Source organism: Schistocerca serialis, chromosome 2 (genome assembly GCF_023864345.2).
Source record: "Schistocerca serialis cubense isolate TAMUIC-IGC-003099 chromosome 2, iqSchSeri2.2, whole genome shotgun sequence".
Lineage (NCBI taxonomy): Eukaryota > Metazoa > Arthropoda > Insecta > Orthoptera > Acrididae > Schistocerca > Schistocerca serialis.
Genome location: NC_064639.1, coordinates 861,143,047 through 861,170,005, shown reverse-complemented (window position 1 = coordinate 861,170,005; position 26,959 = coordinate 861,143,047). Strand labels below are relative to the sequence as shown.

At 39.8% G+C, this 26,959-nt stretch overlaps 1 protein-coding gene across 1 annotated transcript in view; it reads left to right on the top strand.

The window, feature by feature from the left end:
• The first annotated feature begins 19,921 nt into the window (after positions 1–19,921).
• LOC126458163 (sodium-independent sulfate anion transporter-like) overlaps positions 19,922–26,959 on the top strand; it is a 177,883-nt gene continuing 170,845 nt past the window's right edge. The window contains exon 1 of the mRNA XM_050095031.1: positions 19,922–20,042. The gene's annotated coding sequence lies outside the window, so the exon portion shown is untranslated. The remainder of the gene's footprint in view (positions 20,043–26,959) is intronic.

The following is a 26,959-nucleotide window of genomic DNA, read 5'->3' as shown; positions in this document are numbered from 1 at the left end:
CAGTCAATCTAACAACGTTTTTTTCATCATGGAGGAAAATCTTCAATGAAGTGCAACCAGAAAAGTTGTAATCAACAAAGAGAAATAGCTGTCGAATTTATTTTCATTTAGCTGCGTGTATTACTAATTCGTTGTACTCTGTCACTATATACACAATAAATACTGAATTAAATCATCATAAAAGCGGCTAATATGTAAAATTCTGCTGCGTTCCCAGTTATTCAACGTCTTGTGACTTTTTTGTCAATGTTTCATTTGCCCGTGGCCCAAAAGCGAACAAATTCAACATCTGTAAAATAAGTGAGGCGCGTAAAAGACATTTACACCATTTTCTTTTCTCTAGAAAACAATTACGAGTGCAGTAGTTTTCAACTAGATTTTTTTTCTCGAAACAGTTTTCGGTACCATTTTGCACGACCATAGGGCCACAGAAGAGCAGAAATCTAATATTTATGAGAAATCTGATGACAAGAAGTGCCCAAAAAGAGATAGTGTCCATCAAAACGCTTAACAGTATTAACTGATATAACAGAACACCTTCATTCATTTGAATTTAAAGTGACAGGCAGTGCTGGAGATAAAAAAAAATACTAAGTATCTCCTCTTTATTGCCAACTGTTTGCATAATAATTTCACGATTACATTGCTAACTGTAGGTGCTGTTGACTATACGCTGTAAAATTGGGGGTTTGTAGACAATATATGTTATTATTTATCGTGCTTTCAACAATGGGTTCAATCTCCATTCTTTATGATGTCAGCTTCTCAACGTTTTAGCAGGTTCCATATTGCGGATAGGGCACCTACGTTGTTGTCTCATTACGCGTGTACATCACCGGAAGCTTCATCAGATATATCAAAAAGTTATCCACGGAGCTGTACCCTGAACTTGGGAAACAAATCAGAGACAGATGGGCTCATATCAGGACGGTACGGTGAGTGGAGAAGTTATTTCCCGTGCATATTTGTAGAGCGTTTCTGTCGCTGGTAGGGCAATATGCTGTCTAGCATTATCATGCAAACTGCGGACACCAGCTGAAGGCGTATCAGGCATTCTTTGACGAATTTTCGTGCGCAAAACATTTTGCAGAAACAGTTTGCAGTACGCGTCTGTTACAGACGACCCCTGGAGAACTTTATTTGTTGTTGTGACTCTATTCATGTCATACGGAAAGATCATCATCAGTTTCACCTTAGATTGTCGGCGGCGGAATTTTTTCGGGCGGGGAGAGTCGGAATGTTTCCATTGTGACGACTGAGACTTCAATTCTGGCACAAAATCTCGTATCCACGTTCCATCAAGTGCAACAGTCGGTCTCAGAAACCGTTCTCCTTCTGTCTGATAACACTGAAGCAATTCTTTTGCGATCTGTCTTCTGCTCTTCACTCAGAACATGCGGAACCGATGTGACAGCAACTTTTCTTATTTTGAACTTTTCAGTTATGATTCTGTAAACTGAAGTGACAGACATTCCGGTCTCTTATGCAACTTCCTCACGTATTTTCCGTAGATCCTCTCTCCAATGTCATTAACAATAACCTGAGAGCTGTAGTCTGTTGCAGTTGACGGCCCACCACTTCTTAGGTTGTCTTCAGCGCTTACCCGAATTTCGCGGAAACGAGCACACCACCGTGGTATTGTGTTACGATCCACTACACAATTTCCACAGACATTTCTCAGAGTGTTGTATATTTTCGTTGGGGTCTTTCCACGCAGGGATTCGATTGTGATGTAGGAACGCTGGTCGCTACATGTTATGCGACCTGACTTAGTTTTGGGCTTCTATTTTAAAACAGAACTACTTTCGACACAGCCTCGCTTATCAGTAAATACATTTACAATCGTTACGCCTGAAGTCTCGCTCGCGACTGGCATGAATTTGACTTTGTAACTGTAACGATTGCGCATGCGCCGTGTGTAGGACTTTTGAAGCGATCCTAGTATTTTAGGTATAGGGTGATTATAATTAAAGTTAAAACTTTCAAAACAGAATAGAACTAATACTACCGGTCAAAATGACGTCAAATTTCAACGGAATATTATCAGAAAAGGGGGAAAACGTATGGCAGAAGAAAAAAATAGTGTGAAAATTGATCAATAGATGGCGCTGTATGTGTCAGAATACGTAAATATGTGATGATTTATGTCGAGAACAGTAGACATTTACCTTACCTCCATACATTAGTCGCTCTAAGCCTGTAATTGGTTATGTCTTACCTATTCATGGAATGTATAGCCAGACTACATAATTTTATTTGTTGACTGTTAATATGTTGCTTAAACGTTTTCTGTGGGAGACATATCACGATGTATGTAAAGCGTGGTTATGTCCTTACGATCGGTGCGCACCTACATAACATCCTGGCGGCCGACCCAACAGAGGGCGCTGATCATTGATCTGTCTTTTTTCAGCTGTCATATAGACATTTTATCGTTCATAGGCAATTTATAGGTTGCTACAGGCAACGTATTACGTATATTAATTGTTGACCATAAATTCACCATAAATAGGGTCGGACCTATTCTCTTCATATATTTCCTTTTAATAATTTTATATGGGTGACTGTATTCGTATTTCAATTTATCACAATTGGTTTCCATGATAGTTATCAATTTTAAAGGTCTGCTACACGTATTTTATATAATGTGTTTTTGTCAGATTATGTTTGTTGCGTTAAATGATAACTTCATCTAAGCCCACAGTAGCGACATCTAGGGAGGATGTAGGCAAACAGATTTCTGGTAGCTACTTTACTTCAGTAGCCAGTTGCAATAATCATTGTGTGGACGATGCCACCTATTCCACGCCTTATTTTAGATCTATATGACGATGCTGAGCTGATTACATTTATATATTTTGACGATGCCAATATGGCCTTAGCACTTCTGGACATGGTGTAAAAAAGGTACGTTTTACCGTATTTTATCTGTACATTTCCCTGGTTGTATGATAGTATATTGTGATACATATTGCTATTTTATGTTGAAAGACACACTGCTCACTAGGTGTATATATTTGTATGTTGTAGATCTGAGGATGGTCATCGTCTAAACAATTGAGATTGTGATCAAAGACTGGAATAAAAAAATTAAACATTTGTAAATGAAAACACCTGTCATGCGCACGCCGGGTACACAGCTTTCCTCCTTTCGCATCTGCGACGTTCGCCATGACTGTCTCAATACAGGATCGCGCTCTGCTTGTAAAGCTGTATTACAAGAATGATGACTGTGCCCACGTCGCTCGGCAGAAGTTCCAGACACTGAACGGTTTGAAAAAAAAGGCGTTGGTCCGATGACTGCCGTGGGTCTGGAGAAAATGATTCGGAAATGCGAAAGACGGGTTCTTTTCGTGTGCAACATGGTATAGAGAGGAAACGAATTGATTCGATGTCAGTGAAAGCAGTGGCCACAGCAATGCAGGAGACGAGTGGTGGTGTGCAAACGTGTAGTGCACGGAGAATTGCCCGAACATTGGACATACCCGTGAGTAAGGTAAGTCCTACGAAACATCTTTCTTTGCTATCCATTCAAAATCACTCATGTGCACGATTTGCTTTCTGTTGACCTGCCAGCAAGAGAGTCCTTTGCTTTAGAATTTCTTGCTCGCATGGAAGCGGACTATGATTGGCCGCATAAGATTTTGTGGACAGACGAAGCCCACTTCCATCTGACACAACATGTCAATACACAGAATTGTCGGATATGGGCAACGGAAAACCCCCACGCAAATCAATCAGTACCACTTCATCCTGGAAAGATCACTGTGTGATGCGGGTTTACGGCATCATTTATCATAGGGTCCTATTTTTTGAAGAGACAAGTGCTTCCGGTCCTGTTACGTTTACTGTCTCTGGTAAGCGCTACGAGTGTCTTTTGCGCCAACTACGCCATTCCAGCTGTCCAACAGCGTGGATATGTGGATGGTATCATTTTTATGCAAGATGGCGCATCTCCGCACGTTGCAAATTCAGTTAAGCAGCTGCTGAAGCGCCAGTTCGGAAATGCTAGAATTATCAGCCGCCATTTCCCTATAGCCTGGCCGTCCCTAACACCCGATTTAAATCCGTGTGACTTCTGGCTTTGGGGCTATCTGAGAGATGTTGTGTTCAGTGTTCCGACTGCAAACTTAGCTGCATTGAAGGCACGCATTGCACAACACATTCTGAACGTGACCCTGGAAACACTTAGATCAGTTGTGGAACATGCTGTTTCTCAATTTCAACTTGTTTCAGAAAACGGTGGACAGCATATTGAACACGTTTTGCGCGTCACACGGAAATTAATACTCCGATTTGAATTTGATTGGTGATTTTTATGCGGTTTTTGGTCTCAGGAAATTAAAAACCGATTTTTCCATCCGATGTGATATGACCTTGCCATGGTGGATGGGGTTACGTAAATATCACAGCTGTACACTTATGCACACTGAGTAGTACAGTTTGTTTAACGTCAGATGTACACCTTTGGCATTTTTGTATGATTCGTCATTTGTAGTAGACTACTATTAAACTCTAATGCTTACAGCGCCATCTATTACTATATTTTGTAACTATGTATTTTTCTTCTGCCATACGTTTTCCCTCTTCTCCTATAATGTTCTGTTGCAATTTGACATCATTCTAACGAGAGGTGTTATTTCTACAGAGGTTTGAAAGTTCAACTTTAATTGTATTCACCCCGTAACTTTCGATTTTCCTTAGAATCTGCAGGGGTTCCTAGCTTTTTCCTTATGTTTAGAGACAGTATCTCAATACAAAACTTCACCATGGATCCTAAACAAAAACAGAAGTTCATTGTAACTGGGAACTGATTGTACAAATATAATTTTCTTTGAAGAGATCACTGTAATATCTACCACTACGGACTGTACTCAATATTCGTTTTGCTCGCTGTTATAGAGTAAGTACTTCCCAATCTCAATTGCATAAGAGAAGAAGATAATTTCATGCAACAACGAAATGTGCAACATAAGCTGGCAAACCTGTCTGTAGATGAACAAAGTGAGAAATGTGGAGCATTCTGTACGAAATTCAACCTGGGTCAAAGTTGTCTTCTGGAACCTACTAAGTATTTTAGTACATTCTACTTTATCTAGAAACATTAAAATATAATCATGATTATGTAGGATTGGTATTTACAAATTATTTGTTCATATTCACTTTTATAAGTAGGTGTCACTACTGCATATTTATGTTTTTAATGAAAAATACATGGATTCACTGCCTGATTGTAAAGGCAAATCAAGTAATGGTCACATCAATTTAGCGTAACATTTCAATACTTTATTACAAAAAGCAGTAATTCTTCTGTCTATGATCACATACAGAAGAATTATTACTTTTCAGTACCGTAACTGTTTTTCTAATCTTTGTAGTGGTTCTAGGTTTCATTCCTGTTCATGGCGTTTGCTATGCATTCCGGGGTAAATCATGCTTCTGAACAGTTTTAATGATTATTGGTTCCTTTATTGCTACTACATCCACGAATTGTAAATGAACGAGTCAACATTGTTGCCACAGCGACCTTTAGTTAACTCAGATCCATTTCTGTCGCTGTTTTTCTTTAAGGCATCTACGGTTCAGTCACAAGCCTCGCTTTTACTGCAGCACGTGACTGTAAAAGAAATTAGTACAACCTTTCAGAAAATTTTCGGTAAGCTCCCACGTAACTTATGTCGATTATTACGAACAACTAAGCAACATAAGGACACAAGGTGTGTCTAGAACAGTTCTTTCTGCCTAGCATTCACGAAGGAACAGAAAAGGAGGGAAATAATAGTGATGCACAAAATACTCTCCGTTCGTTTACTAACTATAAATGTACGTTTAGATTTAGGGACTGTTCGTAAATTATGTAGATACAATGAGTCATTTCTCCCTTAATGAGATTTATCGATACCGATGTGTCCACTGCGCAATATGTTTCTCCGGAGTGTCCCACTCATGTTCTCATGTGATTCAAGTCTGGATAATACGCAGACTGTTGATTTCGGATGAAGTTCTCGCTTCTCGTAATGTCAACAACGAGGATGGTTCTATACGTATGGGCCTACTGCATAACGGAAACGTCAAACATCTTCCATTATCCCCAGACATACACGTTCCCTTGTCGCAAAACCTACTCCCTAGATATTGCGTGGTGTCCTTACATTGACCACGAGACCGTTGCACCTCACGAATCCACCCCTTGCTAATAGTCATTCATTCGTTCATTGCGAACCGAGATGTATCTGTAGCCCGACTGCAATGAAGTCCGACGTAACTGAGACTAGCGGTCGTAAACTGTATGTTACTTAAATACTACGCTTTCCTACAGCCATTCACGTGAATGTCCTGCTGGGTCCCAATCTCTGTGTCAGAGGAACAACAATCAAATACTGAGAGCCTGAAAAAGTACAAAACAGTGAACGAGATCTACAGACTGACAGCGCACTTGCGTTTTCTCTCTTCCATTGAGTTGACATAGACTTAAAAAGTGCATTCACCCAAAGAAACAAGAACCTGGATAGGGCGAACAAACATTTGCTAGACACGAACCTCGCGACAGTGGAATAATTCTGGGATAGAAAAAAGAGGGAGAGACGAAAATGCCTAAAAATTTAGAAAATATCATTCCAATAAATTATTTCACCTAGTGACTGATAGGATAGAAGGCCCAAATTTTGTGAGCTTTGTAGGTTAGGACCTGTATAAGTTCAGGAAGGTTATGGCAACGGCTACAAATTGATATATATACTGTTGAATTTATTCTCCACTTGTAGGCAACACACAATTAGATTGTGCATGGGGGCTTAATTAAAAAGGAAAGGACTAATATTAATGAATAATGCAATAATTTTAGTAGCTGTGTGACCGGTTAAGAAGTCTCGTAACCGGTTGGCCCTGACTAGTATTAGCACGCAATCTGACTGCTTAAAATAAAAATAAAGAATGACAAGGAATTTCCGTTAACACAATTGATTAATTAAGTCCCCTGCAACTATAAAAGCTACAAAACAACAAAGCACAAGTGTAACTGTTCTGTGTGTGGTAGTGTGACTCAACGCACATGTATCTGGCTCGGTTCTTTCTCAATACGACAAAATATTTTAAACACCATTTTCAATGAACTAATTGAAAAACCAGAAATACTATAATTGCACATAGAAACCAGAATTAAAGTCTAATAAATGAACACGAGCCAGATGCTTTGTTGACTGTACCTGTGAGCAAGAGGGATTGTCATTAAAGAAAACTGTAATACCTTTTAACTAATTATATATTGACGAGAATATTCCATTACACCAGTATCATAAATCAAAAGCCCATCTATACATTACACCAACCGAACAGCGTCTACTCTCTCACCCAACAGAACAACAACTGCCCTCGACATCCTCTGAACTACTACTGCCCAGTGGAGGCGGCGGAATAATAATCATTGGCGCAATCTCTGGCGCTGTGACTCAGTGTAGCCACCTTTCATATGCCCCTACTCCACAGGCTAGAGTTTGGTGGTATTTTTGCCAGCACTGGTGGTGAAAATACCACGAAATTCGTCCAAAAAACACAGACAAAAGTAAAAGATGATATTAATAAGTAAATATAACATAACTAAATAAATTTTGGCTTTGCACTGACCCTTCAATAACCTAATATATAAAAATACAGTAAGGAATACAAATGCTTGCATGCATGTGATTTTACATAATAGTTTATACAAGTATCACTTCTCAAAGTAGTTAAACAGTTCAATCAATGGCACCAGCAATGACGAATAGGTGCAGATGAGAGTCTCATAACACTTCATAAACAGTAAATACACAATAAATCAGTTTACACAAATATTCACATAAAATCTTTTCAATAGTTCAATAAACAAGTACCACTCCTCAGAGTAGTTGACAGTTCCAACAGTAGCATCCAGCAGTGGTCAACAGGTGCAAATAGCAGTCCCATAACATTTCATCAGCAGTGTTTGAACAGTACCTTCAGTGGCACCCCGCAATGGCGAGCAGGTGCCGACAGCAACAGTTACATCATCTCAGTAGCAGCAGTTCCAACAGTGGCACCCAGCAACGGCGAGCAGGTGCAGGCAGCAACAAGTGACATCTCATCAGTGGCTGAGCAGTTCCAACAGTGGCACCCAGCAATGTTGAACAGATGCAGACAGCAACAAGTTACATCATCTCAGTAGCAGCAGTTCCAACAGTGGCATCCAGCAATGTTGAACAAGTACAGGTAACAGTGCACAATATTCAACTGCAATAATTAAACAGTTCATCAGATTTCATCAGCAGAAATTAAACAGTCCATCACATTTCATCAGCGGAAATTAAACAGTTCATCACATTTCGTCAGCAGAAATTAAACAGTTCGTCACATTTCATCAGCAGAAGTTAAACATTTCCAAGTTGCACCCACCAATGATAATAGGTGTAAGCACGAACAACAGTTTGAATGCACACACAATTGCTTTTACAAAATTATTGTCAATGCTCTTACACTAAACATACAAGTTATAATAAACACACAAATGATATCAGATAATTATCATATTAACTATTACAAATACACAAATATCAGTAAACCTATAATATTTGTGTGTGTCAGTGTAAGCCACAACAAATAAGTAAAACAATATTTAAGAGGTAGGTCGGTACCAATTATTTGGGATTAGGAAAGGAAAACACACAAAACACACTCACTCATCTTTCATCCACATACTAAGTACTATTATGTAATTGAATAGTGTTAACTGTGTAAATGCAATTCTATCAAAATTTGATGTTTAACATGTGTATCAATTAGTAGTGGCAGCAGTGTATAATAGTCAATAGTAGTTAAGCAACGTCATAGTCTTCATGTTAAGACCAATGTTTGCCAAGCCACATTAAAATATACGGTTGCTGAACAGCTGTTAGTTTGCCAACATACGCAAATACTTCTTTCCCAAAAAAAAGGTATATAATGCGTATTGATTTAACAATGTGTGTGTGTCGACAATCTTGCTTCCACTGGAGTGTTCTAGTCTGCCATCTTCATCCTGTTTGTTCTATATAAACCAACAAAAACAATCTCTTATCCACCAAAACTCCAATAATCATCAGCATCACACAATCTCAATACTTCAATAATACCTCTTCAATACGTCGATACATATAAACCTTATCACCAATATCATTTCACTTCCATAACAACTCTTTCCTCTAGTCAGTCTCCTCGAACAAGTACAGATAAAATCCTAGTGCAAACTTCAATTCATGATCCCATACAATCCGAAGACACAATGTCCACACACAACCTCTGTGTAATCCACCTGAGCCAAATCTTCTACTCATTATGAATTATAAAATACATTTTGGTTACCTTGTCCATCATAAAATAAAAGAAATGCATACATGACCTTTAACAGCCTTTAGTTTGAATAACTTTCATTAAGTAGGTGCGAGTATACAGTTTTAATGATCACATAAGAATTTGAATGAATAAATCATAATATTTCACAGTGTGTACACCACTTCAAGAATCATGGCAAAACAGAAGCAAACATGTGGAGTATTTCTTTGTGTCAATGTCACTTGTTATTTCAATTGCTCACGAAGAATGCAGTGTAATAAATGTCAGTGGTCTAAAGCTAGTGTCGGTATTTCATGTCGTCAGCTTCCTTTCTATAATAATGAATTTATACAGCTTCCATAGAACCTCCAGTTCATGTGACTTCAATAAAGTTTCTTGTACCCATGTAGTTCGTAGAATTACAGCAGTTCATTTTCTTATCCTAAAATGTAAATCACTGAGCATAAGCAAAACATGCAATAGCGAGTAAATATACCAGAAGAGAACAGAATGTCAACAAGTGGATGCAGCATAATCCCTACAATGAGGCTCTGCCAAGCGTACAGTTATAATTAATACCATAGTGTAACGTAAACTCTATGTTCGTACATAATATTTAAGCATTTCTATATACTAAATTAAAGATTAGTTATGACAACAAAACAGAAATGTGTAAATATGCAATCCATATGCAAAGCAGCAAGTATATATCTTACATAATAAATAAGTCATTAGCGTCATATCAGCATAAGCAAATAAATGTTCATATGTAATCTTCATAAGTAAACATGAAGGTGCAATCAGATAAATCACAAAGTATAACTTACATACAAAAAATGGTTCAAATGGCTCTGAACACTAAGGGACTTAACATCTGAGGTAATCAGTCCCCTAGAACTTAGAACTACTTAAATCTAACTAACCTAAGGACATCACACACATCCATGCCCGAGGCAGGATTCAAACCTGCGACCGTAGCGGTTGCGCGGTTCCAGACTGAAGCGCCTAGAACCGCTCGGCCAGACCGGCTGGCTAACTTGCATACATATCGATATCAGCACTACTAATCAGGTGAAAAACATAGTATAAATAAATAGGAACAGCATTTGCACTGAGCGCTCGATCAGCTGTAGGTAAGCGTGACGTAGGAAGTAATTGTTTACGGTCAACCGCTCCCTTGTGAGGACCGCGGTATGTGCTGCCGCTAGAACACGGCGCGGTATCCCTGTGTTCTTTGGATGTTTACGAGTAACTGTTAATTTTCTCAAAAGTGTCATTCGACAAAAATTTTAACGTTCGATATATGATGTATTCCCTTAGAGCGCCGTGATTTAAGAGTTACTACTTCAACAGTGTTAACATGAATAATTTTGCGAACTCTATATGGACCGTTATCAAGCAGAAAAATATTGCGACACAAGCCTTTTCCTTTGTGAGACAAATGATGAGACTTAATTAACACCTTTTGACCAACTGACAAAGTTTTTAAACAACCAGGACGTTTAGCTGATTTCTCTCTTCTAGCAGCAGGAGATGCAATATTTTGTAGAGCCAGGTTGACAACTTCAGAATGCCGCAATTTCTGTGTAGGTGGAAAAGGGACGATTTCAGAAATACGATTTGTCGTTGCTTTATTTTTTAATATCAATATAGGCGGTAAAGAAGTTGAATCATTAGGGAGTTCGTTCAGAATGTTTTGAAAAAATGACAATAAAGACGACACAATTTATTAATTTCCTTCATCCATCTCTTTGACGCGTTAGATTGAGGGTGAGAAAGTGAAATGAAAATTGGTTTAATCTTACGACGCCGTAGAGTACGAAGCCAAATTTTAGAGCGGAACTGTGATCGATTATCTGATATAACTTTATTAACATGACCCACTTCTTTAAGAAAATGTTTGATGAAAGCATTAGACACTGAACGAGCTGTTGCTTTGCGTAAAGGTGTAAAACACACATATTTTGATGTCAATTCCACTACTACTATTAGTAGAACGAACCACTGGACCGAACAAATCGACTGCAGCCATCTCCTTTAATCTCGCTGGAATGATAGGAAACAACGGTGATCTGTGAGAAATAGTTGGCGGCTTAGCCTTTTGATATAATTTGCATTTAGCAAGAATAGATCGAATACGTTTTTCCATATTAGTGAAGAAGCAATTTTCTCGTAATTTATGAAAGCATTTTCTGGGACCAAAGTGTGCATAGCTGAAATGTGTATACCAAATCAATTTATTAACCCACTCATCAGTAATGCAAACTAACCAAACCGAGTTGTCAACCGATTTTCGTTTAAAAAGAATATCATTACAAACTAAATAATACTGTCTAATGGGTACACTTTCCTTTCTCCTCCACTTCTCCTTAATGTCCTTCCAGACTGGATCCTTGTTTTCCTCCTTAGCGATGTCTTGGAGCGAAGACGAAATGAAATGTTCAAACGCAACACATTGAATATACATCAAACAATAATTGTTTTCTTTGCAGTCTTCCTCAGCACTTTGTTTCAAACCCATAGGTGCGCACGTGATAAAGCATCAGCAATAATATTAGAAGAAACCTGGATGTAAACAATACTAAAATCAAATTCCTGTAGATGCAGTGCCCATCATGATAATCTTCCATGTGTTAATTTTGTTGACATAAGAAATTCCAAAGCTCGGTGATTGGGGTAAACCTTAGTATGTCTGCCATACAAAAAGATGCGAAATTTTGTGAAAGCCCAAACAACAGCCAAAGCTTCAAGTTCCGTGATCGAATAATTCTTTTCTGATTCAAGGAAACTACGAACATCACGTTTAGTAGTAGGAACAGCAAATTACGAATAGCGTCTAGTTTCTCTGGATCAGGAAGAATACCTTCTGTAGAAATAATATGACCAAGAAATTTCACCTGAGAACGACCAAATTCAGATTTTTCCATGTTCACTGTAATGCAAACTCTTGCAAAAATACGTAATAATGAATCCAAAATTCTGATATGCTCACTTCAAGAACGTTTAGCAATAAGAATATCATCAACATATGAAGTAATATTGTTACGAATATAAACAGGTAAAATTTCATTTAAACCACGAATGAATGCTGCTGAAGATACAGTAAGCCCAAACGGTAATTTCCGAAATTTATAACAGTTACCAAAGGCTAAAAAAGCAGTGTATTTTCTACAAACAGGGTGGAGTTCAATTTGCCAAAAACTTCGCGGAGATCAATTGTGGATAAAACTTTAATTCCATGGAAATGTTGAAGAAGTTCATCTAAATTTTTTGGACGGTCAGTTTCAGGAATGATGATATTATTTATCTGTCTGGAATCCAGAACCAAACGAATTGACACATCCTTTTCAAGAGCGACATGTAATGGGCTGGTATATGGACTGACTGCTGGCTCAATGATGCCTTGATCTTACATGTATTAACCTTGTCTCTATAAAGCAAGGGAATAGCGTACGTTTTTCCCCGAAATGGTGTGTGTTCTTTTACTTTAAATAAATATTGTAAGCCTTGTATTGTTCCTGTGTGATGACTAAATACTATAGCGTGTGAAGTCAAAATTTGGTGTAATTCTTCTCTTACAACGTCATCTGTCACTTCAGCTTTGTTAACCTTTTCATTAATTAATTCTTCACTTTTAATCATATCCATCGCGTCTCTGTATCTATTGTCGTTGTCATGAATGAACACATTGTCGTCATAATACTCGGCGAAAACATCAGAAGTAAGAAACCTTAAACAATTTGTGTCTGATTCAGATTTCGTTACACACTCGAAAAATTTCAAACATCTCGGCATTCCGGCAACAGTCAATTTCACACTTCCTTCCTTAAAGTTTGACATTGCTTTATATGTGTTAAGAAACTCCAAACCTAATATAATTTGTGTACTGAGTAATGGAACAATAATAAAATTAGCAGAAAATTCACATCCTTGACAAATGAAATTTAAGTTGGTCTGTTGTTTGACTTCCATACTTTTTCCAGAAATAGCTCCTCCAATTGTGGTTTTATAAACAGGTAACACAGGGCAAGCAATGGTTGTTACACATATACGAAAAACTGGTTCACTAATAACATTAAATGGGCTCCCAGAATCTAAACCCGCAGTGAACTTATTCTTACTCACACATACTTCAATAACAGGATGTAAAACTGCGTCTACATTATTTTCCTTTTCGTCTAGCAAAAGATCTCTCATGTCTTCCAAGCGTATGTTGTGTAAAGTCGTAGTGTCATTACATTCTGAATCGTCTATATTGCTGCCAGAAGCCGAAGTTACAAGTCATTGTCGATTGTTTGCGTCACGTCTTTGATTATTCGCGTCACTTCGCGGATCAATTTCTATCATTTGCAATTGTCTCTGTGAATTTCTGTCACATGGAGGATGCCAATTAGGTCCCTTCTGTCTGTTACATGTAAATTCTTGGTTGTGTCTGTTATTAAAATTTCTATTTTCCTGGCTATCTGCATGACTACTTCTTGTGTAATTTCGACTGTCACTTCTGAAATTATTGTAGGGTCTACTACCCTGGTTATTTCTGTAGTAAGAATTTCTATTATTGTATGAATAATTTCTGTCTTGATGATACCGATTACAGTTTTCGTATGATTGATCATTCCGGTGAGAATTTCTGTTATTATAGTTGCCTGTGTAATTTCTGTTAGAACGTCTGTTATTGTCATAAGGCTGGTATCTATTGTCCTGTCCGTTTCGTCTCTCATTTTCAAAATTACCGCTATAACGTCCGTTCCGATCATCATCCCGTTCCGTCGTCGTTGTCATACTCATGTTCTTGTAGCAAAGTCTTAAAAGTTTCAATGTCGTCTTTACATCTTCCGGCTAAAGCAATGTGTCTTATCGATTGTTGCAGCTTAGTTAAACAAATGCCAATTAATTCAGTCGGGCTATAAGGGCTGGAAAGGAATTGAATCTTTCGAATCATGTCTTCAAAGTATTCTGCCGGCGTGCGGAATTCAGACTGTTTAAAATTACGCTGCATAATAAGACTATGTTTGACTGCCTTGCGTGTTTTCGGACCAATATGCCGATAGAAATGCATGATAAAAATCATTTAAATTATTACAATCTCTAATAAGCGCGCGCATGAGCGTTGCCGCTTCGTTTTCTAAATATCCACACATAAATTCCAGTTTGTGACTTAGTGGCCAATTTGGCGGAAGTGCGTATATAAATTGATCTAACCATGAACATGGATGTATGTCATTATTAGAATTGCGAAAGATCTTAAATTTCCGAACAGTTAAAAAGTGTTTATAGTCAAAGTTTCCGCCTCGTGGCGACAAAGACCTACCGCGTCTGGTCCCAGTCCGAATGTAGATTATTGTCAAGTTCGCGCGCCTCTCTTGTTGCATCTCGTAAATGAAATAAATTATTTTCTTCAACCTCCCCCCCCCCCCCCCCACGCTATCCCGCTATCAGTGATTCTAAATTTCTTCTACTGTCTTTTCCTACGATCCTACGATTTCGCTTTCAATTTGTTTAACTTGCTTTCGTAAAGCCTCAAATTCCCTTTTAACGCGTTCATTAAATTTTCTCTGATTTTCAACATGTTCATTCGTATTCTGGTACTCTTCTGTTTCTGCAAGTGGCAATGGAGCGGTATCATCTGAATTTCTGACCCATTTAAAGTAAGACTTGTCAATTTATCTGACATCTCCTCAACTTTTTCCGATAAGTCACCTATTTGTTCTTTCTGTTTATTTACGTCTTCCGTAAGTGTCGTGACTCCGGTTTCAGTATTGACACATTTAGTAGTTAACTGTTCATATTGTTGTGTTAGGTCATTTATTCTGTCATTTGGTACGAATTCCTTGATTCTTTCAAATATTTCTTCCTTATCGTGTGCACGTTGTAAATTTAACTCTGAAAATTTTTGTACTATCACGCGATCTCTTTCTTCCTGTTCCTTTTGTCTAATTTTTATTGAAGTTAATCTGTTACTGTGAGGATTCAAAATCGGCTGTACTTCTTCTCTAATTTCTTTCTTTAATTCATCTTTCATGTTTTTAAAACATGTCCCTATTCGTGAGTCTAACCGTGTTTCCAGTGTTCCCATATCAGTTTTAATTGTTCCTATTTGTGATCCCAAATTTAATACTGCACTCATCAACTGCTCCATATTAACTGGTTCGAAATTATTTTCGCCCCTAACATTTCCCGTAAAACTAACTTCCTTCCTCATAGCCGTAAAGCTATCTGTGTTCGATACTATTCCACAATCTTCTATCGTTAATCTCGTATTCTGAAAATTTTTCGATTGTGGAAAATTTTGAACTGGTTCCGGACTATTTTCCCGGCTTATTAAAATGTTTTCTACTTCATTATTCACCATACTGTTCTCGTGTGTTGGCGAGTTCGTCATGTTAACAATTTCGCTATTCTGACTATACATCATTCTTGCCTTTTTCATCGATGGCGTAATCATTTTCAAAACATACAAAACTCGTCACTATACGAAAATTACACACAATATAACACTTTATCACCAACAATACCATCCACACGATATGCTTCCCGACAAAGACGATTAGCGAACACAATTGTACAAAATTGTCAAACCCGTATACGACACATCAAAAATTAAATTCTACAAAAATACCATCAGAAGAATGACAAGGTAACTACAAATGTTCAATTACAAAATCTACACGTACAATATAGACTACAATTACTAAACTACAAATTACTACAACAATACTACTGTCTACTATTTTTACTGTCAAAATAATTCCAAGGGACGATCCGAAGCAGCGGTCGCCACGTGCATGGGGGCTTAATTAAAAAAGAAAAGACTAATATTAATGAATAATGCAATAATTTTAGTAGCTGTATGACCGGTTACGAAGTCTCGTAACCGGTTGACCCTGACTAGTATTAGCACGCAATCTGACTGCATAAAATAAAAATAAAGAATGACAAGGAATTTCCATTAATACAATTGATTAATTAAGTCCCCTGCAACTATAAAAGCTACGAAACAACAAAGCACAAGTGTAACTGTTCTGTGTGTGGTAGTGTGACTCAACGGTTCTTTCTCAATACGACAAAATATTTTAAGCACCATTTACAATGAACTAATTGAAAAACCAGAAATACTATAATTGCACATAGAAACCAGAATTACAAGTCTAATAAATGAATACGAGCCAGATGCTTTGTTGACCGTACCTGTGAGCAAGAGGGGTTGTCATTAAAGAAAACTGTAATACCTTTTTACCTCATTATATTTTGACAAAAATATTCCATTAGACCAGCATCATAAATCAAAAGCCCATCTCCTTTCTCAAATATATTCTGACAATTGCAGCTTCTTCCATCTATACGTTACACCAACCGAACAGCGTCTACTCTCTCGCCCAACAGAACAACAACTGCCCTCGACATCCTCTGAACTACTACTGCACCAATGGAGGCGGCGAATAATAATCTTTGGCGCAATCTCTGGCGCTGTGATTCAGTGTAGCCACCTTTCAATTGTCATAATACACTAAAGTCAGTATTTGAAACTAATGTTAACGCTGCGAAAACAGGGATAGAAAAAAGTGTTCACGATTTTGTTCCCCATAAAAATTATCAAAAATTTAAATAATTTAAATTTATTTTTCCATTACAACGTGAACAAATACTTCCAATATCATAAATCACTTGAAAGCCACGAATCAACAATGTTTTAGAGTTATTTTCAGCTTCCAAACATGTGAATTTGTATGTCTATGTAGATGAGGAGCACGTTTCGTGATATGAAGAAATGCACTCTGTGCAACGAACTCATTTCTCTCCGCTTGCCTCTATAAGTGGCAACAGGAATAAATTTTTAATAGTAGTTCCAAATTTCGTGACGTGGACGAAAATAGAATCTACGAGGGAGACGGATATACGAACATAGCCAGATTTATTATAATGGCCGCTGGAGCAAATAGACAAAACCGCTGACTATAGTGATTATACGCCAGAAACTACAACACAAGACTGAAATGAAGTCCAATTTTATTATAATGACCGCTAGGGCAACATAGGCCAAACCAATGACTATAACGGTTACCCTCAGAAACTGCAGTACACAACAAAAACTAAGTGTAATATTTGAACATAAACCAGTGCTCACACTATGAATAGCAGGCTGTCATTTAACTGCTGCACTAACTCACCTGAGTGTAAAAAGATGAATTCCCTCTTACACGAAAGATAAGCGTGCTACACACACCAGATTCTCTCAACAAAACCACGGACTGAGGTCGCTTATGCATGCATTGTTAAAACATTTCCTAGAGTGTAGAGTAAATCCTGAATGTTGGAAGCAGAGAACGCGTCAGCGAGCACGTGGACGTACTGACACTGGTGCAAAGCAACGCTGGGGAGGTCTAGAAACTGTGGATGTGTCTTGAAGGTAGGCTTCGAAATGAGTCGGCCGATCGACAATTATGCTTACGTTCGTCAGTTTTTTAATATTTTTCGTCGTTCCTTAATTGCTTCCATATTCTTGTAGACGCGGTTCCTTTAATGCAACTAAATTAAAGGCTGTTTGTATTGTGCGTTTGACTTCTTTTTATTTATGAAGTATCTTCAGTGGCTATTTGTGATCGTATTAGTGCATTTGTGCCGTCCTGGACTACGTACAGCTCCAGGACGGCACATATACGCTAATAAGATCACGAGTCTCCACTGAATATGATCCACAAATAGAAAGAAGCGAAATGCACAATACAGACAGTCTTCTATTTAGTTGCCTAAGGCGAACCATATCGCCAGGAATTTGTTTACGTTGTTTGTCCAGGGACTGTATGGACATTTACGTAGTTGGCAGGTAGGAGGCACGAAAGTTTTTTGATGCTTGGTTGAATGCGAGCCTGCTTATCTCACAAACACCCAGGTGTGCAGAACTTAAGGACGAAAGCAGCATTCGTGTGATGTGTGACTGCCAAGGAACACAGCTCGATGAAACTTGGACAATATTTTGAAAGAACTGTTACAGTATAGTACAGAACTTAACAGAAAGAATTCGTCGGGGTGTGATCACCGCAGACAGCAATGCATGCTCTGCATCGTGCTCACAAACTGGTCATAAGCTTGGTAAGCATTTCTTATGGTAGGGCGTTCCGTTCCTCCGTTAGTGCGGTTGACAACTGATGGACAGGCGATGGCGCTTGTGGACGTGTTGCAATGCGTCTTCCCAGCGCATCCCACACATACTAGATGGGATTTAAGAACGGGAACGGAACGGACTGTCCATTCGCCGAATATGCTATTATTCCAAGAGCTTCTCCATCTGCGTTGTTCGATGCGGTCGGATATTGTCATCCATAAAAATAAAGTCAGGAACGAATGCTCCCCTGAAAAGACGTATAGGGGGAAGGAGCACATTGTCACAATCGCGTTGACCGGTGGGTGTGTAATCTTTAAAGATTTGGAAATCACTTCGTCCATACAGCATTTTGCCTTTCCACACCATAAGACCTGAACCACCAAAACAACATGTTCGACAATGTTCCTGGCTGCGTTACGTGTTCCCATCTTTCGCCGTACGCACAAAACCACTACTCATACTGAATCTTATCCGAGCATACCGAGCGAGATGGCGCAGTCGTTGGCACAGTGGACTTGAATTCGGGAGAACGACGGTTCAAACCCGCGTCCCCCTATCCTGATTTAAGCTCTCCCTGATTTCCCTAAATCGCTTCAGGCAAATCCCGGGACGGTTCCTTTGAAAGGGCATGGCCGACTTCCTTGCCCATCCTTCCCTAATCCGATGGGACCGATGACCTCGCTGTTTGGTCACCTCCCCCAAACGAACTACCAACCGTCCGAGCACGCGACCTTATTCCTCGTTGGTCCAGTCCCTGTACTCTTAAAACTATCGCAAACTGTACAGTCTTGTTGGATATGGTTGCAACTGCTCCCGCCGTTCGATGTGCGTCGTTCTTGCCTGTTGCACAATGTAGAGGTCATCTGCTGCTGTGGTTGACATCTGCACGGTGACTGCATGGGGGTAGTTTCTTTGTCCGATGACCAATACATTGTGCTCTGTGACGTGCAGCCTGCTGAACACGTCTGGGTGACCTCTTTTTTCTCCTTTTTTATGGGACTTAACTTCTGAGGTCATCAGTCCCCTAGAACTTAGTACTTAAACCTAACTAACCTAAGGACATCACACACATCCATGCCCGAGGCAGGATTCGAACCTGCGACCGTAGCTGTCGCGCTGAGTGACCTCTGGCAACATGTTCCCGCACTTTCGTTCATAATCACTCAGTAGTTATTATGTTACGATACTTTATCTACCCCGTCCTTAATTATTGCAGAACGATGTAATTAAAGTTGTTGATGCCGTTTTCTGGAATATTTTTTCAACGACTAAGCTTTGAAAAATGTTTTTGATTGCTCGATGGATTCTCCGTGTAACTAAGCGTGCTAAGACATTGATGATTTTTATTGCCGATGTTGGGAATACTGACGGCAGCAGAGAGCCAAAACGGTTGATCCCTGTGCAACGGTGCGCACCCAAGTTGCACGAGTCACGTCATGACAGATGATACACAAACGTTACGAGCTACCTCCAGATGGCTCTGCACTGGCGAGGCGCCTCTTATTTAAGCATCGTGCGACCGTGGTGCCGGCCGCATCCTCACCGCGCGCCGACGCCGAACAGTCGGCCTCCATCACTACGCGCCACACGAAACTGCACATCACCTCGCAACGCAAAGGTAGGCGGCGGCAGAGGCTGAGCGCCAAAGCATGTCCTGTCACAGTTGATTACTAAGTAATCAGTCTACACAACAGAGTTACAACACCTAGTGTTGCATTTACATAAAGCCACTTTACAAGTCGGCCGCTGTGGCCAAGCGGTTCTAGGCCCTCCAGTCCGGAACCGCGCTACTGCTACGGTCGCAGGTTCAAATCCTGCCTCGGGCATGGCTGTGTGTAATGTCCTTAGGTTGGTTAGGTTTAAGTAGTTCTAAGTTCTAGGGGACTGATGACCACAGCTGTTAAGTCCCATAGTGCTTAGAGCCATTTGAACCATTTTTTGAACCACTTCACGAGTGCGTGTAAGACTGTATAGTTCCCTCTAGTTCCTTTTACTAGCGGTCCCTACAGGTCATACATGTTTAAAGAAATTAATTATAAGTTTTGTGGAACAATGCTAAAAAAATGCTTGATGATGATCAGATAGAGCGAAACCGGTAACAAATAAAGTAGCTTTCTTTTATTAGCAGTTCATGGTGTTATCTAAACATTACTTCCCTGAGATAATTGATCTTTTACTGTGTTGATTTCTACGTGACGTGCGTGTACATCGTAACTCTAGATTGTCGCTTAGGTCCGGTATTTAGGTTCTCTGCATCTTAAGAATAATCATCCACGTTCCATGTTATACATTATTTCTAACGTCTCACTAAAGAGCTCGTTAAGATGTTCTGTTAAGATCTCTTAGTAACTAAATCAACAGCTAAAGAATCGCGCAGCCCGTGTTTAACAGTGGCTATATTTGTTTCCTGTGTTCTGTATAGACGAGCTACGTAGCCTGCCAAAACGGAACGAGAATTCTCGCAGTACTAATGCTGTTGAGAAGTACAAGTTTCCGTATAAGTTTCCCACACAGAACTGTGATTCGTAACTGTTGATAAACTTAGTGGCAGTGGGAGAGCATTTTTATTACAAATGGGCTCTGACCCTCCTTTGGAACCCAAAAGCGACATACATTCAGCATTGATTCTCGCAGAATGAAAAACACAAACATTTGAGCAGTGGAAGAAAGGAACTCCAACTTGTATGGTTTCATCCCACATTCAAGCATTTTCCGCCGCAGAATAGTATATGACCTCAAGTAAAATATATTCAAGTGGTCCTTGAACGAAGGAACACGCATGAGTCGGTGAAATCTCGTACTGCCTATTTTATTCACGCTATAACATACAAATAATAAGTAAACAGGTAGAGTGTGCCGAAACAAAGACAAGTTTAGAAGTAAAAAGTCAAGTATTTAGCCTGTGACACTGTCATCTTTATGAAATCAGTAGTAACGAGCTGTGGAAGAGGTTTTGTTGAGACCGATTAAACAAATTTGGGTCAGTTCAGCGTAGTTAATTACGTCTTGCAAGAGGCAAACTCTTCGTAACAAATATAGGTTTGCAGCATGGAAATAGAAAGAGCTAGAATATGGGAAGACTTGTTCTCGACGCCTATTGCGCTTGTTGCCTCATCTGTTTCTTCCAGTGACTAGTCCCAGATATTCGACTGTCGTGGCCCTCTCGTTCCCTGTATCGATTCGCCACTTCTGCCAATAGTATCAAAAAGCTACGAAAGATATCTCCTAATTTAGAAACATACACTAATCGGCTGGAGCATTATGGTTCTGAGAATTAAAAAACCTAGGTGAAATGTAAAGGGCAATATGAGTCATATTATGACGCGTTGGTATGGATTTACGTGGTGCTTCAAGAGGAGTAGTAAATATTTCAGACAGTGATGGTGTACACTAGTTCGAATAAAACATTCCACATAACATTCGTTCAGTTTCTACTGGTTACAGAGATAATTTTTCATTTCGTACGTCAGTACTCCAGTTACTGTGGGTTTATCTACTGATTACCAGTTTTGTTTGGAAACCCACATACCTTTGAGAAGACACATTCAAAAGCGCTCCTCTCAAAATATGTGAAGCGGATATCACAAACAGTCAGTTGATCTGGCGCGTTGTGTTACCTCATCGTCCTACAGGAATCTGTTATCTAAGAATTTCTCGAAAACGAGCGTCCAGTAGTATTACAAACGGTTGCTCTGGAAACAATGTTGGGTACGTTCTTCCAGCATGAAGGGACCCTGCACGTGCTAGTGAGCAGGTGACATCATTTAAACCTAACATTCGCCGGAAGATAGATTGGCAGAAGTAGTCCTTATCCCTTTAGATTTTTGTGTGTGGGGATGGTTGAAAGAGAGACGAAGTGATCGTTCGGATTATGAATAGTGCTGCTCTCATTAAAGAACGCCACGAAAACATTGGGAAAACTACACGTGGTATTGTCAAGAGAATACGAAAGACATTGAAGTCAGAGGTGGAACGTATAATAATCAACATGTAGTAATAACAATAAATAAAGTGGCCTCAGGTTGCAGTTATGGTGTTACAAGTTTTACTGCATGACCGATTTCTAGACCTCCAACTCACTCTCAGATGCGCCTTTGTGCACATCTAATCGATGGTTACTTGATACTTTCCCATCTCACACAGATTATCAACCGAAATATCGGTAACCACATCCTACGTCCGCAACGCAATGCAAGCGACACTACACCGGAGGGCAAGAGACAAAGTTGTTGTCGTCGTCTGCAGAGAACAAGAAAATAACGCCTACGATGCCCCGCGGCTAACGCCAGTTATCACCGAAACGGCAAGGTTCGTTAAGCTTCCAAGTGCTACCCCCATTAGGATCTACCGAAATTGAATGTTGGTGAAACCGTTGGCATGTCGTACCCATGACTATTCCAAGGTGCGGGTATTGCAGGATTACCCGCTCTCTAAAGGGGAATAAATGACTGACTATATATAACGCAAATGTTAGTAAAGTTAATTGCTACGGAAGTGATATTACTTTTACAGAACTCTATTCATCGTACGTCGGTGCAAGTATGGCTTAACGACAGTTGTCGGTATTCCATCTTTATCGACTCAACGATGTCGTCAGTGACAACTGCAATGTGATCAGGAGCATCTTGACTGGAGAGTGGAACAGTGGAAAACTTGTCTAACTAAAAGAAGTTTGACGTACGGCACTGTCAGTTGAGGATTAGTTTCATTCCACTGACTGGAAAGCTCTCATATATTGGCACCTTCCTTCAGAGTGATGGGTTCCTTAATGTGCCTGTTGAGTATTGATAGCTATGATAAGATCGTGTGGCACATAGCCCACTATTGCCGAACAGCATCAATGGGCTCACCTAGCGTCCTATAGCCGAATTAGCATCACAAGAGACTACCGACAGGTTTGGTAATTAACCCAAAGTGTTGGTGAACAATCTGGTCGTTTATCATCCAACTAGGACACTAGCTAAACTCTGTTGATGAGGAACTTTACCCCAATATCTCCTCCCTTGATGACTAAATAATGGCGTCGATTTTTTTTTTTCCCCATCGCGACAATTCGAACCGGTAACCTCAACCATCATGCTTTAGTGCCCCCAGCTACAGTGGTTTGCCGTATGCCGTTATATCACCTCGCTCACCTAATTAGCATAGTGTTGTAAAACACTTTTACCATGGAAGGTACACAGAGAACTGACGGCAATATTATTATTTTACTGAGAGTGGAATTTTGTAAGGAAGACCGCACGAAAATTGCAGGTAATGTTTATCCTATTTCTGATGATTACTTATCAACAAACATTCATGACTGCAAAATATCAGTCAACCATATTGGTTAAAATCACTATATCTGATGACTTGCATCCCTTAATGGTTAATCTTTCTACATCTACATCTACATTTATACTCCGCAAGCCACCCAACGGTGTGTGGCGGAGGGCACTTTACGTGCCACTGTCATTACCTCCCTTTCCTGTTCCAGTCGCGTATGGACACAGTATTTTTTAGTGATCTGAGAAGCGTGATAAGTAATTCCCTTCAGGTTCTTGCTTATAACGACGTTTGTCGTATATCGTCGAACATTAACTCACCAAGAAAGCAGCATGACTTCTGTGTCGCCTGTGCGAGGTCTATTCGAAAGTGTTCGTACAAAAAAAGGCCCATCAACTGTTGACAAGCGATCTATGGCAAGAGATTGCGTGAGATGTGCAGGACGAAACCTTCTACGGTGTGTGTTACGCTCATGTGGACGTAACTGGCAGACTAAAAATGCTACTAATAAACTTGCTCAGAATAAGATAGGATTTTCCTCAACAATAAAAAAAACTGTGTCCAAGCACTCACGAGGGGGAAAACGAATATGATGAGCCGTTGTGTTAACATTTTCATAATAATTCAGATGTTGCTAACGGAGATTATTTGGATGTGGTAGCATGCAATAGGATGCAAAACAGAGTGTTAATGAAGTTTATCTGTAAAGTGGCAAACTGCAATACAGAGTTCTATAAAATTTTACAGTACATTTCGTAGGCACAAAATACGAGGGTTGGAACTTTAATAGTGCTAACTATTTATTTACAGGTCGTACAAAATAGATACATGATTCAAAGTTTTACTGACCTTCAAAGTAGTAACCAGCATTGTGTATAACCCGTGGAGAGCGATGTGGAAGTGGTAGGGTACTCTTAGCAGTGCCAGTTGTGTTGGAAGTTCGAGCGGTGCGGTCTATTGGCTGTACGCACTGCGGTACTTAACATCTGAGGTCATCAGTCCCCTCGACTTAGAACTACTTAAACCTAACTAACTTAAGGACATCACACACATCCATGCCCGAGGCAGGATTCGAACCTGCGATGGTAGCAGTAGCGCGATTCCGGACTGAAGCGCCTAGAACCGCTCGGCCACAGCTGCCGGCTTCCAAATATCGACACACTAAAGAAATAGGAGGAGGTACTCTTTCCGCTTCAGGGTTGAAGAACACAGAAGTGATGACACTTTCTGCAGGACCTGACCATCATTATGCAGGACAATGCTCAAGCACGTACAGTGCAAGCTGTTACTGATTTGTTTGACTGATGGGATTGCTAAGTGCTATAACACCTACTGCACTCCCCTGACATAAGCCCTCGTGAGTTTAACCAGATTTCTAAATTGAAGGAAACACTTCACGGCATTCGCTTTAGAACTGCTACAAATTCGTCGGGCAATAGACCGCGCCGCTCGAACTTTCAACACAACTGGCACTGCTAAGAGTATCCTACAACTTCCACATAGCTGGCAACGGGTTATACACTATGCTGGTTACTACTCTGAAGGTCAGTAAAACTTTGAAACACGTATCTATTTTGTACGAGCTGCAAACAAGTTAAAGTTCCAAGTTAAAGTTCCAACTCTCGTAATGAAATATGCAGAATTATATGCGTGCAGTTATTCGTGCGAGTGCAAATATCAACGTCAGAGTACTGCGTGACGGATGGTGGTAAATAGACGTTGTGGAACAGTATGTGTAGGTTATGAGTCAAGGAGCAGCATTTACTCCTCACTGAATTTTATCAAAACCAAAGTTCGCACTATTTCCGAAACTGTTGTAGCCCAATTGTTCCACTCTTGTTTGGTATACATACGCATTCCGTAGCTCCGATATAATGGATTATACGTAATAGATTCCTTTCTGACGCATTGTTGAAGCGCTTTCCCTACGTACGTCCTCCTGAAAGTCAAATGGCTCGATACTGAAAACAGAGTCATTACTAATTACAAGTTGAGCACTCTCATCCTACAGAAAGATAAGACTGTGGCATCGTTTGCTCTTTTTTCTTAACTTGCTGCTTTGCACGGAATGGCAATCCCTGCGTCTTACGCTTATACCAGTTTTCTGTTTTTCAACGAACAACTGCTTCCCGGTATTCAGTGCAATTTATGTGACGCGCAATTTTATGTCAATTCCGCATTATGTCATTATCGTAAAAAGTTCAGCGAGCATCCTTGAAAGAAGACAACATCGTTCGTATTGGTAAATGTGCGTTACCTGCCCGCGGATACCCATACCTTTTCTTGCAGACCACGCTGTCGTACTGCTGCGAAGTATAATGATATTTTCTGTGAATAGTTGCTGTTTTTGCTTTCATCCTGTATGTACCTAATCACGGCTTGCACCATTTCAGCAAACTATGAATCCTCCCTACTTCGGTGACTCCATTTCTGCATTTGACGGCACCTATTCCTTTCACCTCTAGCTTTCTCCTTCCGTTTCATTCTGTCGTCTCCAGAATTCATCGTCACCGCTACACTACATGTACGTTGCCGTTACAATCTAGAGCATACGATTCCTACGTATCGTCACTTCCTTTTTGGTATCTAAAATTTCGTCTGCCCTTTCCTGAAGATACTGCAACGTTGGAGCATGTTACTGTAGACCGCCTCTAATCACCTCACCGTCGACAGAACATGAAACCGAAAACATCCTACCTTTGCTGCTGTAGAGCTCTTTGAATATTCACATGTTTTGAAACAGCCACTACTTTTTTCGCCGCACACCACTTTGTTTCTAGCGTTCTCGTGCAGTATGCACAACATTAGCTCAAATGATACTCATCAGTGCCGTATAGTCCTGCTCCCTGTTGCCATTAGAAGCCAATAACGTGCACGTGAGATAAGAATCGCCTGCCGGCGCTTCTACTTCAGTAAACATTTGCCAGAGGCCACTCGAAGATACTCAGATTCCCACCAAAGCACACACATAATCGTAATCTTGACTATGTAGCTTTTTGGACGAAGATCTAGCGCAGTAAGACTCCGGTTATGTTCCGCTGACTCATGGAATCCGTGTAACGAAGGACCGATTACGTCTAATTTTGATGATAATGTTGAGTTAATATTCTAATGCTTTGACTGATTAGCGTAATAATGACCATTGCAAGACGCTTCCTTATGGTACAAATGTTCCTTTCTGACTTCCAGTCTCGTCAAGAATGAAGTATACAGGTCCGTCTGTTCTGAAGTCTCGAGTCAGTAGCATAGCTGAACAGGCATATCGTATGC